A 14,063-nucleotide genomic window follows, 5' to 3' on the forward strand; every position below is an offset into this window, starting at 1 on the left:
TTTATCAAATTAATTTGACATGTTATCTCCTTTGCCTTTGTTCGGTCTGATCAGAACAGAATGTATGTTAAAATTTACCACGTGCAGGCAGAGTGGCGGGAGGCCGGAGCAGTTTCAGCACGAGCATTGAATATGGCGAACCCTGATATGATTTGAAGCTTGATGGACATGACACGCATTATTTTTTTTTCATTGGATCCATTAAGATACTCAGGAAAAAAAATGCACTTCACTTAAAATTAAACACTTCTTGTAAGATTAACCTACATTATCAATGAATAAAATTAAAAAAATATTTTGGAAAAAAAAAAACCTGTATATTGAAGTGTGTAGGCTACTCATTAATTAATAATGCGTTTCCATGACCCTCACTTTAAAATAATTAGCAATTCCTTCATTTTTATGTGGTAATACTTGACACATTACTTATGGGTTACCAAAATTATTTTAAAAAGACCTCCAGCAATATCAAACCTGACAAAGTTAATCATTTGTAATGAACAGAAGAGATAGCCCAAGGAATACGCACATTTTGGTCACATACATCTGTGTGCTGACTATGATACTCTCTACCAGACACTAGCCATGATTTAGAGAGCGGTTACATTCATAAATTACTTTCCACAAATAACTCACTTGAGGCGCATGTTTCTCTGAATGTGCATTTCATGATCATGTTCACAATAAAAACAATCATTCACATATTAGACACATGTTAATGTTTTGATTAGTAATTAATTAGTAGTTATTTCAAATTCCCTGGTGTTTCATCATAACTAGAGTAGGCTACTAGAAACTTGAGTGGATCCTTATATTCAGCTCACAAAAATGGTCAAATATAATTCATCTTAGATATACTGTATGCTTGTTGCTACTTAATTACTAACATTAAATAATCTTTTATCTTAAAATGAAACCGTCACTAGAGGTTAATATGCATGTGGATTTGCTGGTTTTTATCTATACCACATGCTTGTTCATGATTAAACAGTTGTAAAGTTATTACGTGCTATGTGGGGAAATATATTTGTCCATTTATTATGTTGTGCCTGTCCTTCTTCAATATCTTTAAATACTCAAACCATGCAGATAAACAATAGCGACGATAGCCAAAATGATTTAATATGTTGTATTATGAAAAGTTATAAATATACTATACACTATAGATCTCAGCCACTGTGACCACTATTTAAATTCTAAAAAGTATACTCTATTATTAAGCCTAACATCTTACTCTTGTCTTACAACTCATTAAAATATCAGATTATTCTGTGAATTTTTGGTAGGGATTCACTGAGGTATTTTTGTGGAATCGTGTACATCTGACATAATTATTAGCCGCGTTTCCACTGTCACACAAATATGTGTTACAGTGAAGGCGTGCTTGTGCACTAGTGCACCAAGGCCAGTTACGTACCCACTGTAACTTCCGGCTTATTCTGGGCTAACGGCCAATGGCTTTTGGCCCCCTGATTACCTTTGGGCCAAATAAGACCACGGATTGAGGTACGTTCAATGTCAAAGTTGGAGTTTAGCGAGACACTCTTGCTGTGTTTCATTGCAGTCGGATGTGGTTTCTGCCAGATGCTTGGAAAATGACTTTTGAATAACCAAAACTGCAACACTACCATTAGCATAACAGAGGTTTGACTGATTCCTAGAAACCCAACTGATAAATAATGCTGCTACATTAGCATTTGTGCTACAGGTATACGATCATCAAAAGAGAGTTTCATTTACCGTTTTTTTATACACCAGTCTCTGCAAACGTTTGTTAAACAAGCTTTCATGTCTTGTAATGAAGGAACTTTGACTCATTGATAGATTTCATTTAAAAAAAGCAAATGTTTATCACTAACTTTGTGCATCTCTGGGTGCCGACATATTTGTGTGACGTCACACACCTACATCTAAGAAAAAAATAAATTGCGGACACATTACAAATCCGTTAAGATGCACAATGGACAATGTATTAAAGGCGGGTTGTATGGCAACGTTATGGGGCTTTTGGCCCGATGGTGGAAATGCGGAGCGATTTTGCTCTCGCTATTGACCCCGACTGACCAATTTATGGCCCTGGCACGCACTGGCCCGATAGTGGAAAAGCATTCAGTTCAAGAACGTGGTATATGAGGTGGGGGTTGGAGTGGGTAGAAGGGGACCCCCCCAAGAGCTCTTACTCAATTAGAACACTGCTTTTTCTTTATCAAAATCAGCAAATATTTCACCTAAAAAAGACATGAGTAACAGAAACGTTCACCAGGGGGCAGTAGACATCTAATACATTGCATACAATAGGGTTTCACAAAATATTTATCAAAGATTTACTGAATATCTATTGTACATGTGTAGTACCACAACTCACAAATTGGTGGCGCTCTTTCCAGTTAAAATGCTATTATAGAAGCCTTTATTCAGTGTGAAAACTTGTAGGTAAGCCTATGACAATTTTCATTTTCATAAGTTATAGATAAGTATGCTGTAAATGTACTGAAAATCTATTGACGTCAATACGGGTCATTTTTGATCCAAACATCAAATGTGTCATAACAGAAGTGTTACATTTTTCTTTTATTTGGCCTTAAAATGTCTTAAATTTCATTAATACGAACCAGCAGATAGCCTGCAACAATTGGCTGCTCCTGTTTAAAAGCATAGTATGTTTTTGTGTTGGCCAATTTAAGTTAACATTCAGTCTGTTTGTGTTGGTATTACAAGAGTTATTGTTGGCTGCACATCAATACTTCTGTGATTGTAAATGGTGGTATCTGACTGATCACTACTGTGTCTGTTGGGGCCCAAACCCATACTAAATCCGAAACTAGACAATCTTGGAAATATAATTGAATGACTATAATTAATTCATCAAGAGTTTAAGAATGCAAAACAGAGTCTGTTGTTTGGCCTCTTATTTTTAATATGGGACATATTTGCCCTCATTCCTGTTGATTCCTTAAACTTAGATACAAATCAAACATAAATTTTGACATAGACATGAATAGAGAACCTAGATGAACTTTATTCAAGTTTTCTTCTGTGGATGACCTCTGAGAAAGCTTGCTCCAGGAAAGCAATGCTGCAGAACAAGAACTGGATCAATGCAGCCTTGTGGATCCCCCTTACTCAGCAAGAGTCCTGGCCTTCAGGTATTTGTTCGATAATGAATGTTGTGTATCCCGTAATTAGTATTGTACATTCACAAGGTTTCTCTAGAGGACAAAAGAAGTTTATTCAGAATGAGGCTCCAGAGGCCCACTCTAAATTTCAGCTATTGCCTTTGTCAAAGCACTTGAAAGTGTAGTTTAGCTTTCCAAGAAGTGTTAAGACTGAAGAGTACTATTTGTTGTATAAAGTAAATTGTATTTTTCATTCTATCGTTTGTGCGTTTCATATTGGAAAGTGTAATAAAAAGCATAATGTCCTGAGATGCGTTATAACCTTTACATAGCTGAAATTAAATTTACAAGCAGTTTACGTGGTGTAACATGCACCATCTAGAACATCTAAACCAATCTACATTTATTCTATTTTTATTATGCCCATAATAATGAGCATATTATACGTTAATATGCTCATTATTATGGGCATAATAATGAGCATATTATACGTTAATATCAGACATCAAAATCAAAAATATATTTGCCACGGGAGTTGATTTTCGGGGGTGTTTTTAATCTTTTACTGTAATGTTTTATACTAAAGACTAGCATTCTGCTAAACTAAACTAGGTCTTGAATACAATTAGTAATAACTCTTAGAAAACAGATTAAAAAAACATTTAAAGGGAAATTAACTACAAGAGTTTCTTGGACACTTTTGTACTATTAAAAACGGACTGGTTCAGAAACTGAGCATTAGTTTATTTAAAATGAATCACTGAAGGCAAAAAAGGCACAAAACTGCTGAAAAACTTGAAACGGTGACCAGTTACTGTACATAAGAAATACGCTTTCCCTTTGTTATATACTGTATATGGTACATGGACATTTTAACCTAAAATCTTTGGAATTTAAAAGTTCCTGAACATGTTATACTGTATGCCCACAGTATACTGTAGTGCCCACATAGAGCTCTTAGGTTAATAAGCTCCCACTGTAATTGCTTCATTCTAATGAGGAATGACAGACTGATGTGGGCAGTACTCTGAATTCTACCTTCTATGTCATGTTCATCTCTCTCTCTCTCTCTCTCTCTCTCTCTCTCTCTCTCTCTCTCTCCGCTCTCTCTCTCTCTCTGTCCAACTGCAATGCCTCATAGGTCTGCTATACAGCAGCTATGCCCAGATGTCCACACCAAAATAAACACATTAAACAGCTGGCTCTCCCCACTCCATTTGGCCTGCAACCCACCCCACTATTACATAACAGTTAGATGAGGGCTTCAGCGGACTTTCATTGCTCCATAGTTCTTCTGCCAGTTCTGCTCTTGTGTGAACTTGGTTGTAAGTTGCCATGAAATGGGTTGGCAAGCACGGTTTTTCCCATTTTTATTTTTTTAAATTTTTTTACCAAAAAGGTCTATAATACATGGAGAAAGCCATCTGTTAACAGTGACTAATGCAACTTATCACTCTGGACCCACAGGATAATTTCATGACAATGCTGATTGTCTAATGGCACCATGAGAACACACACTGTCCCAAGCACTTCAATAGCAGCCGTCTAGAGCTGGACAGACTAAGCTGATAAAAAATGACACTGAAAAAAAAACTGGGAAAAAATTTCATCAGAGAACATGGCTGCTTTTGAATGGCTGTTAAAAAATAAACAAAATTGTTTTCTGGCTCAAAATGGTGTAATTATTTCATCAAACAGCAGGGGTAAACGGAGCCATGTTATTGAATCAGGAAGACAAGGCTGGATCTGTTAAGGACTTTGACCTATTAAGGCTTGCCCCTTAAAATAGCCAATATGAATAAGTTTAATTTGGCAACTTTTAGGAATGCACTAGCATATATAGCATCAAAGCCCCCCAATTTTTATTTCATGTGGTCTTTCAGACAGCGGCAATGGCTTGCTTAGCTTTGCAAGGCTTGGAGGTTTCGTCCTTGAGAATTGAGCTCCATGCACAGAGAAGAATACGTACAGGCAGGCTGGCCTGCATCCCTCTGATCGTTGGGGGCATCAAGTGTGGATTGAGGATTTTGTTTACAATGGAGTCCAAAGGGAACTCACCTAATGAAGCCTCTTTGTCCTCACTGACTCATTGCAAAAATGCTTCCCCCATCATTTCACAGTGTAATGAGAAACAATCTGCACTCTTGGCAAGAATTGCTTCAAACACAACCCCTCATAACTCTTCCAGCAATATTCAAAAGAATTTATCAAGGATGGCTCCCTCGTTTTTTATATGCTTAGACCTTGGAGTGTTGTCATCACTTTTTTGTCACTGCTTGTCTTTTCTCAGTTTTTTCAAAGGGAGAGGACTTAGACTTCAACAGACAGTTTCAACATCAGAGAGCAAGAGCGAGAGAGAGAGAGAGAGAGAGAGAGAGCGAGAGAGTGAGAGAGAGAGAAAGAAAAATGGAGGGGAAAAAAGAAGAGAGGTGCATTGGCATTATATGATGCATGCCCTGAGAGTGGCAATGAGCAGGCCTAGAATTCACTAGGAGAAACAATAATGATGGAATGTGTAATAAAAAAGAGAAGCGTATAGATGAAAGGGCCAAAGCGGTATTTCATTGTGGCCGTGGGGCGAGTCAGTGAGATGACTGCGTTGGTCTTCTCTTTGCACTGTGCAGTTATGTAAGGAGCTCTGGCAGGGCATACAGCTATTTCCCCATACTGCCCTATCTTCTCCTCTCCTCTCCACCCCTCCTCTCTCATGTCCTAACTACCCTTTACATCAGCTTGTTTTTCTCTCTAAATGGGCTGGTAAAAGTTAGCACTATCCCTGATTTCACTGTTTGTATAGTATGCAATATGATTCATGCAAGTGGGTGTGCTATAATCTTGGTATTTGCAATTTGATACTTTTGATATTTTAATATTTCATAATCCTTGATCAGGTGCTTATCCTTTGTCACATTTCTATTAGCATTTGAGGAGGAATCATTCTCTGTCAAGGTATACTTCTAAGGAAATGTCCAGACTAACACGTTTTAACTTCGCTATGCTTATGGCTCTTGACCACACTAGGATGGTGTTTTCCTCCACTGAAAACAGTGTTTAAAAAAACCTTTGGAAAACGTTAGTAACGATGACGTCAGGACACTGAAAATTATAAAAATGTTTAAAACTTAAACTTGTAGAATTTCTATCTATCTATCTATCTATCTATCTATCTATCTATCTATCTATCTATCTATCTATCTATCTATCTATCCATCTATCCATCTATCCATCTATCCATCCATCTATCTATCCATCCATCCATCCATCCATCCATCCATCCATCCATCCATCCATCCATCTATCTATCTATCTATCCATCCATCCATCTATCTATCTATCTATCTATCTTTCTCGTCCGTCCGTCCGTCCGTCCGTCTGTCTGTCTATCTATCTATCTAAATTGTTAGTTCATTGTGCCTTATATTTACTAATGTTACGCTATAGAACCTTATTGTAAAGTGTTACAGATAATTTATTTATATATTATTTTCAGACATGAGGGGGAGAGACAGTGGACAGCCCTTGGCTTGAGTCTGCTTGACTGCAGCCCTAATGCACAAGTGCTGCACTGTGGCATCAGTATTCTGTGCTTGTTCCTATGGACACAGCATTCTGCAAGTCAGCAACAGCATCACCAGACTACTGAACAGGAGAAAGGCCCAGCACACACTTTCTCACCTAACCACTAGAGGGCAAGTGACACACAACTGTGGTACATCCCACTGTCTGCATATTGTGTGTGTGTGTGTGTGTGTGTGTGTGTGTGTGTGAGAGAGAGAGAGAGAGAGAGAGAGAGGAGGGAGGGTTGGTCATCTTGCTGAGCAATGCGTGATACAGTTACTAATTAGCCATGGGCTGTTCATCTGTTCTGTTCATGTGTGAGAGAGTTGAATTGTTGGTGAATAATGTTACATTTTACTGAGTGTCAAAGATATCACATCTTAAATCGTCCCTAGTCAGTTGGTACATTTTGTTCAACTCTGCATCTAGACCAATTCAGTTCTCCCTCTCAGTGGTTCTTTGGTTATGTTTTCATTCTAAGCGATTTGCATCAGTCAATCAATCTGTTGGGGGCATTTATTTTTTGGGTATGTGATTATAAGATTAGCAACAAGATATTGAAAATTTTATTGCAAAATAGATATATACAAACACCTGTAGAGCGTAAAGAGAATGATTAGACTGCATAATTCACAGTATAGCATGGGAGCATGGGGCTCTTTTGCTGCTCTTTGTTTGCCATGACTCTCTGATTGGTGGATCTTTCTCAGCAAGTTTCAAAGGTATTGTTGGTGCATTCACATCATGTTAGAATTACCGTAAATATGAGATTCTGACTTATAAAAATACAAAACGTATCCATGCTATACTTTACATCGGGTTTGATTTGGTCAAGGCAGCATACCGGCACGCTTACTCCTCAGTCCTACCAAGAGACACTGAGTGGTGGGCTGCCTATTATAGCCCAGGACTCCTCCCCCTTGGAGACAACCACTCACAGGTAAGTATATATATTAACATGTACTACAAATACACACTATACACATATACAGTATATACAGTATAGTCAACATAAAAGACATAAACATCACTATTTTAAGGCACTATACATCATGATTGACATGAATTATGTTAATTATGATGTACAGTGTCTTGAAATAGTGAGATCCCGCACATTTTTTTTAATGTCTCACAGTGGACTTTAACACCCACTGTATTACAGTTCTTAAACATTTTGCAACAACACACAGAGGTGAATGAATGCAGTTATAAATATTTTGTTGTTATCAAAAGCAAAAGCGTTTTTGAGTGTTGCCATAGAAACAACTAAAACAGCTGAGTGACTCCAGCCAGGTCTCTTAAGCAACCAAATTGACCCGGTTGCTAGGGAGGGTAGAGTCACATGGGGTAACCTCCTCGTGATCGTGATTAGTGGTTCTCGCTCCCAATGGGGCACATGGTAAATTGTGCGTAGATTACGGAGAGTAGCATGTGCCTCCACATTATTTGAGTCTCCACGGTGTCATGCACAGTGAGCCACATGATAAGATGCGCGGATTCACTGTTTCAGAAGCGGAGGCAACTGAGACTTGTCCTCCGCCACCCGGATTGAGGTAAGTAACCGCGCCACCACGAGAACCTACTAAGTAGTGGGAATTGGGCATTCCAAATTGGGAGAAAAGGGGATTTAAACAAATACACAATTAAAGATGGCAAAAGCACTTTTTTGTTGCACCAGTGGATAAGAATAAGTGCTTCACTTTTACACATCATATGATGTCTTAATGCATATTATCAAACAAATTATTAATTAATTTCCTTAAAACATAGTACGAAGGGTGAGTTATTTGTTGACTGTCACATAGCATAATAATATTATTGAAATAAAGCACTGAAGTCGAAATAACTTCCTATCATCTTTAATGTCACACACCCCTTGCAATATCACAACTCCGTTACTCATCTAGAATTCAGAGTTTCCCACTTGGATAAACAACTTTGCTTGATCATTCATGTGCTTTGATCTCGTAAATATTAAATTTATGAGTCCGCTTGAAGGGAACAACAATTTAAGTAATTCCAACAGGATGTAAACGCAGCATGTAGTTCTTCACCAGCAGTGGCGGGCCGTGCATTTACATTCTAGGACTTCAGTGTGATTCATGACATTAAGAAAACTCAGTTTCACAATGAATAAGACACCCTTTGCCTTTGGGCATCATACATTATGTCACAGTTAACTAGTAAATACCATTTGATATTTTAAAAACACGTCCACGCACGAAAGCCAGAACTTGAAATTACACAATGTCCAAGCAAACCTAATTTGAATTGCAGCATGACATCTCCCGAACAGACATTCAAAAATCATAATTTTACTAGAATCTACCAAGGAGGTCTATAATATCTAATAATATTTGCTATTTAAATGTTGCTTGCAATATATTTTATTTTGTCAGGGTACACGGTTATGCTGCGTTCCATTCAAGTTGGATGTGGGATATTCCTACTTAATATCTCCGAAGATGAATGCATTCCATTCCACGATATTCGGAACTGCAACACTCCCGTTGGCTTAGCAGAGGTTTGACTCTCATTAGAGATGTCTCCTAGCAACCTAACTGAAACAATGCTGCAGCGCTAGCATTTGTACTTCAGGTGGATTATCAAAAGAGATTATAATGTTTTATATACCTGTTTCTGCAGGTGTTTGTTAAAACAAGCTTTAATATCATGCAATGTGGAAACAAACTCATTTATCGATATTATTTAATAAAGTGAATGTTTATCACCTACTTTGTATATCTCCCTGAGTGTCGACATGTTTGTGTGACATCATACCCCTGCATCTTGGTGATATCAGAGTTGAGAATTTCTGCATGAGCCAAGAAGTTGTAATTCTGACTTCAAGATGCATGTCATTGCACTTTTCCTAGTAGGATGTTGTAAAATCCGACTTTCCAATTTGAATGGAACGCAGCATTACTTTTCAAAACTTGATCCGACACTGAATGTTCAAGCAGCCTAATGTAACTTAGAAAACTCTTGATGTTTCAGGATGTTTTAGGTGGGTCTGTAATACAAGTTTTAAAATGTATAATTTTTCAAATGATGTGTCAGAGTAAAAGTGTGTTGATATCAAAACATAAGAGGGTCTGAGTAACAGAGAGAAAAATGAGTATTTATAAAGTCATAATCAGCCATTGAAGTCATGATTTGTGTAAAAAGGAATAAATCACACAGTTGTTGTAGTGACTCTAGTGTTCATTTCACCAGGAAACTGCAGGGAATTGTACCTGGAGACACATATAACAAGTTTTGCAAAAATGAATGGGATTTCTACTTTCGGAACCCACCTGTTGTGCTCTATAGCCAGAACTAACAAAATGGAACTCTCTTGTTCAAGTAAACGTTTCTATCCACCAGTTTCCTTTTAGTAGTCTGAAACTCTTCCTGATTTGGGTTAGCTCAGTACACAGCTGCTATAAGAGACATAACTAAAAAATACACTTCCTTGTCAGATTTCCTCTCGGGCTGTATGACCTGATGATAGATATACTACATTTTAGGATTGGCGGAAAGTTGCTATTGTGATTATATAAGTGTAGTCCGAGCTGGAAAAATAAAGGCAGCAGCTGTGAGTGTGTGCCTTTAGTATTCCCAGTCAGAAGGGGACAGCATGTTCCTGAGGTCTCTCCAACCACACATACACAGTCACGTCTGGATGCTGAAAACCACTGCCTTCACAGGCTTTTCATGGATGTGAGATGGCAAGTCTGAATCTAAAATTTGCGTCACATCCTGTCTACTAAGATGCCTTCGTCTGGCCAGATTTGATGGTGCCTTTGATATCCATTAATCCTGTGTGTGCGGTTCTGTGGTTGTTTGAAAGAAAAAAAATGTCGTCTGATGGTGGTCAGTTGAAAACAGCAAAGCAGTTAGCTTTTTTTCTGCTTATGACTGGATTTGGTTTGTCTTAGGTATGTCTAAAGCTCACTTGAAATAGTTTTAGATCATTAGACAAGATGTTATGGTACCTTGAAACACTGTCCGAAAACAGCGTTCTTACGAGGTGCCTTCATACACATAACGCTGCCTTTGAAGTAACTGACTGACTGCAGTAGCTTTTGGATGCAGCCACGTCTTGCTCTCTCTCTCTATGTCCCTTTCTTGCTTTTGCTCACTCTTTACTCTGATCACACAGCACTGCAGAGAGACACAAGGCACGTTTGATCACCACAATGGGAGAGAAAGGGAGGGAGAAAGGGAACAGATACGGGTGGATAGACACACAGAGTTACGGGGAATAGGAATGGAGAGAGAGAAGACACAGAGTGAGGTGTCAAAAGGAGAGGTAGTGGAAGGAGAAAGCTGAAGATGTGTAGACAGTCACTGAGAGGTACACAGTAAGGGGCTAATACCTAACATCATGTCTCACAGATGCAAAATTTGTATGCAAAAAGGGCAAATATTGACACTCTGGGAAGGGATAGGGAATAAAATAGAGAGAGCGAGAGAGAGAGAGAGAGAGAGGGAAAGATAGAGATAGAGAGTCAGATCCAAAAGAAAGATCTGATGCAATGAGAACTGTGTAAAGATTTAGACTGGAGAGGAGAAAAGAGACAGACGTGTGCTGCAGTGACGTGTGGTGGACTTTTGAAATGAGGAAGCAAAGGCAATTGTGAATTCACGTTCAATTTGATGTTTGCACGGCTTATGGAACACTATTATTTACCTTACACTATCAACAAGAAAGCACTACTGTCATATTTTGTGTGTTAACATTAACATACTGTTTATTTAAACCAAGTCACATTTAAGTTCTCTCAAAATGTTTACGCATTTATGCATTCCATCAAAAATTACTACAAGGCACTAGCATGTGTAATTCGTGCTTACTAAATGTTGTTCAGTTTTCGCAAGTAAACACATTTTAATGTACATTTTTATTTGACACAATTCTACCCTGTTCATTGTATAAGCATTTTATTTGAATAAATGATAAATAGAGAGTATACTATACTGTAATAATGGAGTGACTATTAGCACTAAATGTAAATAGCACTAAAATGAACAGCACCAATGCTCTGGTGGAAACACAGAAATTAAAGGCAAACTGCACCAAGTGTTGCTGCAGTCACGTGATGTGTAAAGATGCTGTGGATGTTTTTTTTCCCGGGTTCAATTCCTCCTTTTGCCCCATTTTTCCCCATATTATTTCCTGTCTCTACTCTTAATATTTCCATTTATACTAATGTAAAGGGATCAATGGAAAGGAGGAGGTGAGAACCGGCTTTTTAATATAAATAATAGTTTTAATGATAAACTTAAAAGACAACATAAACACACACATGACGGACATGTCCGTTAATGATCTCTCTCTCTCCCGCATGATCCCCTGCAGTCGACCTTTATCCTGGAGGCTTAATTAGCCTAATACGGGACCGGGTGTGTATGATCACGACCCGGCCCCGCCCTCAGCCCTGCCACAACTATTTATAATAATAAATAAAATAAAAATAGATAAAGGTTTATTCCCTCACAGTTTTTTGGTAATGTTCGGGGAGTTGAGAGAAAGGTTTATTCTGGGTAAAATTATTAATGGCTTTACTATAGTAATATTATAGTAACTTTTTTTTATTTGGTGCAACCTGTAGATTTAATGCCATTAACCATGGTGTTACTAGAGTGATATGTTGTTAATATAGAAACCATGTTTAATTTTGTGCTTACTTTGATTTTACTACAAAATATCATGGTGATATATGGTTACTGTAGTAAAACTACAGTTAATATTTTTAAGGTAAGGTTAGGGTTAGAAGTTGGTGTTGGATGACTGTGGGACTCTAAATAAATGCAATAAACACATTGCAGAGATGTCATTATACTGTATGTTAGTATTTAATTGGGAGTGCAAATAGCATCTAGAAAACACTTTCTGTTGCTATATAATAATACAAAATTATGACTAAGTTTTCATTTAGAGTGTGAGTTGACCAATCAAAATTAAATCATGACCATAACTCCTAAACACATAAAAAAAAGAAATGAAAGAAAAACGGTGATTCTTTGATAAGATTACTCGACAAGTCAGTAAACTTTCAGAAATCATTTTGTTTGTTCGTTATTTCCTGTCGGCTGTTCAGAATAAAAACTAGAAAGGTCTGATTCTTGAATGAATCACTCTTTTGAGTTGATTCTTTATAATGAAAGTGTTAAATCAACTTGCAAATCAAACTGAACCAGTTAGCTGTTTATTTTGAATAATATGGAGAGTTCACTCACATGCTTAATTGTTTAAATGATTTCTGGTCTCTCTCCATGTAAAACATGAACGGGATACATTAGTAGAAAGAGATCAAAAATAGTGCGTTATGAAGTGGATTATTTACCTTAACAACTGAAACCATCCCTGCATCTTATCGTTTGTTAGCCATGAGGAAAGTTGTTATTAGTTTCAAACTGCAGCTTATGCACAACCCTTTACTGCAGGCAAACATTTCCACCCAAAAGAGTATCTAAACAGTACAAAAATGGAAAAAGTCCAACAAAGATTACTATGATAGTACAATGGTATTCCTCGATGTACCTTCTTACTATATTACTATATTTTGTGAGTATAAAATGATACAAATGTAGTGTATGAAAATGGCAAAATTCAGTACCAAGGTGAAGGCCCATAACAAAGTACCATGGTAACACCACAATAGACTACTTTGATGAAAGGGGAATGTACCCTGAATATTATACACACACACACACACACACACACACACACACACACACACACACACACACACACACACACACACACACACACACACACAAACATCTGGCATTATACTTTTAACATGTGGCTAGCAGTGTTACTTCAGTGTAGCTTTCAGCTATTTATTTTTATTTTAAGCTCATTTTTGTTGTTTAGTTGGTAGCTTAGTTACTCTTTTAGTAGATTGCCCCACACTGGATAGATCCTAATAGGCCCTGATAAAATTTCATTCGTAAACAGTTGTGAAAAGTGCTTAGTGTGCCGTGTAAGACTGTTATGTCCATGTTATTGATCTTAAACTGCAGACGTTTGGTGTACTTCAGATGTTACCTGAGATTGGCAATACGTTTATTTCCTTTACCGTTAGATTGACAGGACATTCTTTTACTTTACACTCTAATTGTCATCATCCTACATGCTTTAATAGTCGATATGACATCACAAGCCTGCCGGTCCACCTTTTCGTTTGTTTATGCAACCCTCACCTTCACGCAACACTTGGAACATCAATAGGAACACAACGAACCCAACTGAAGCAAAAATTGACGCTGCCTCATGCTGAAACTTTATCTGCTGGACTGTCACTTTAAAAAAAAATGTATCCCTTATTTCATAATATTTTTTTTGGATTGTCGATAATTTTCTCATTCAAATATTTTGGGAGGAAAAAATGCCCCTGA

The sequence above is a fragment of the Xyrauchen texanus genome, chromosome 8 (genome assembly GCF_025860055.1).
Source record: "Xyrauchen texanus isolate HMW12.3.18 chromosome 8, RBS_HiC_50CHRs, whole genome shotgun sequence".
In the NCBI taxonomy this organism is placed as follows: domain Eukaryota; kingdom Metazoa; phylum Chordata; class Actinopteri; order Cypriniformes; family Catostomidae; genus Xyrauchen; species Xyrauchen texanus.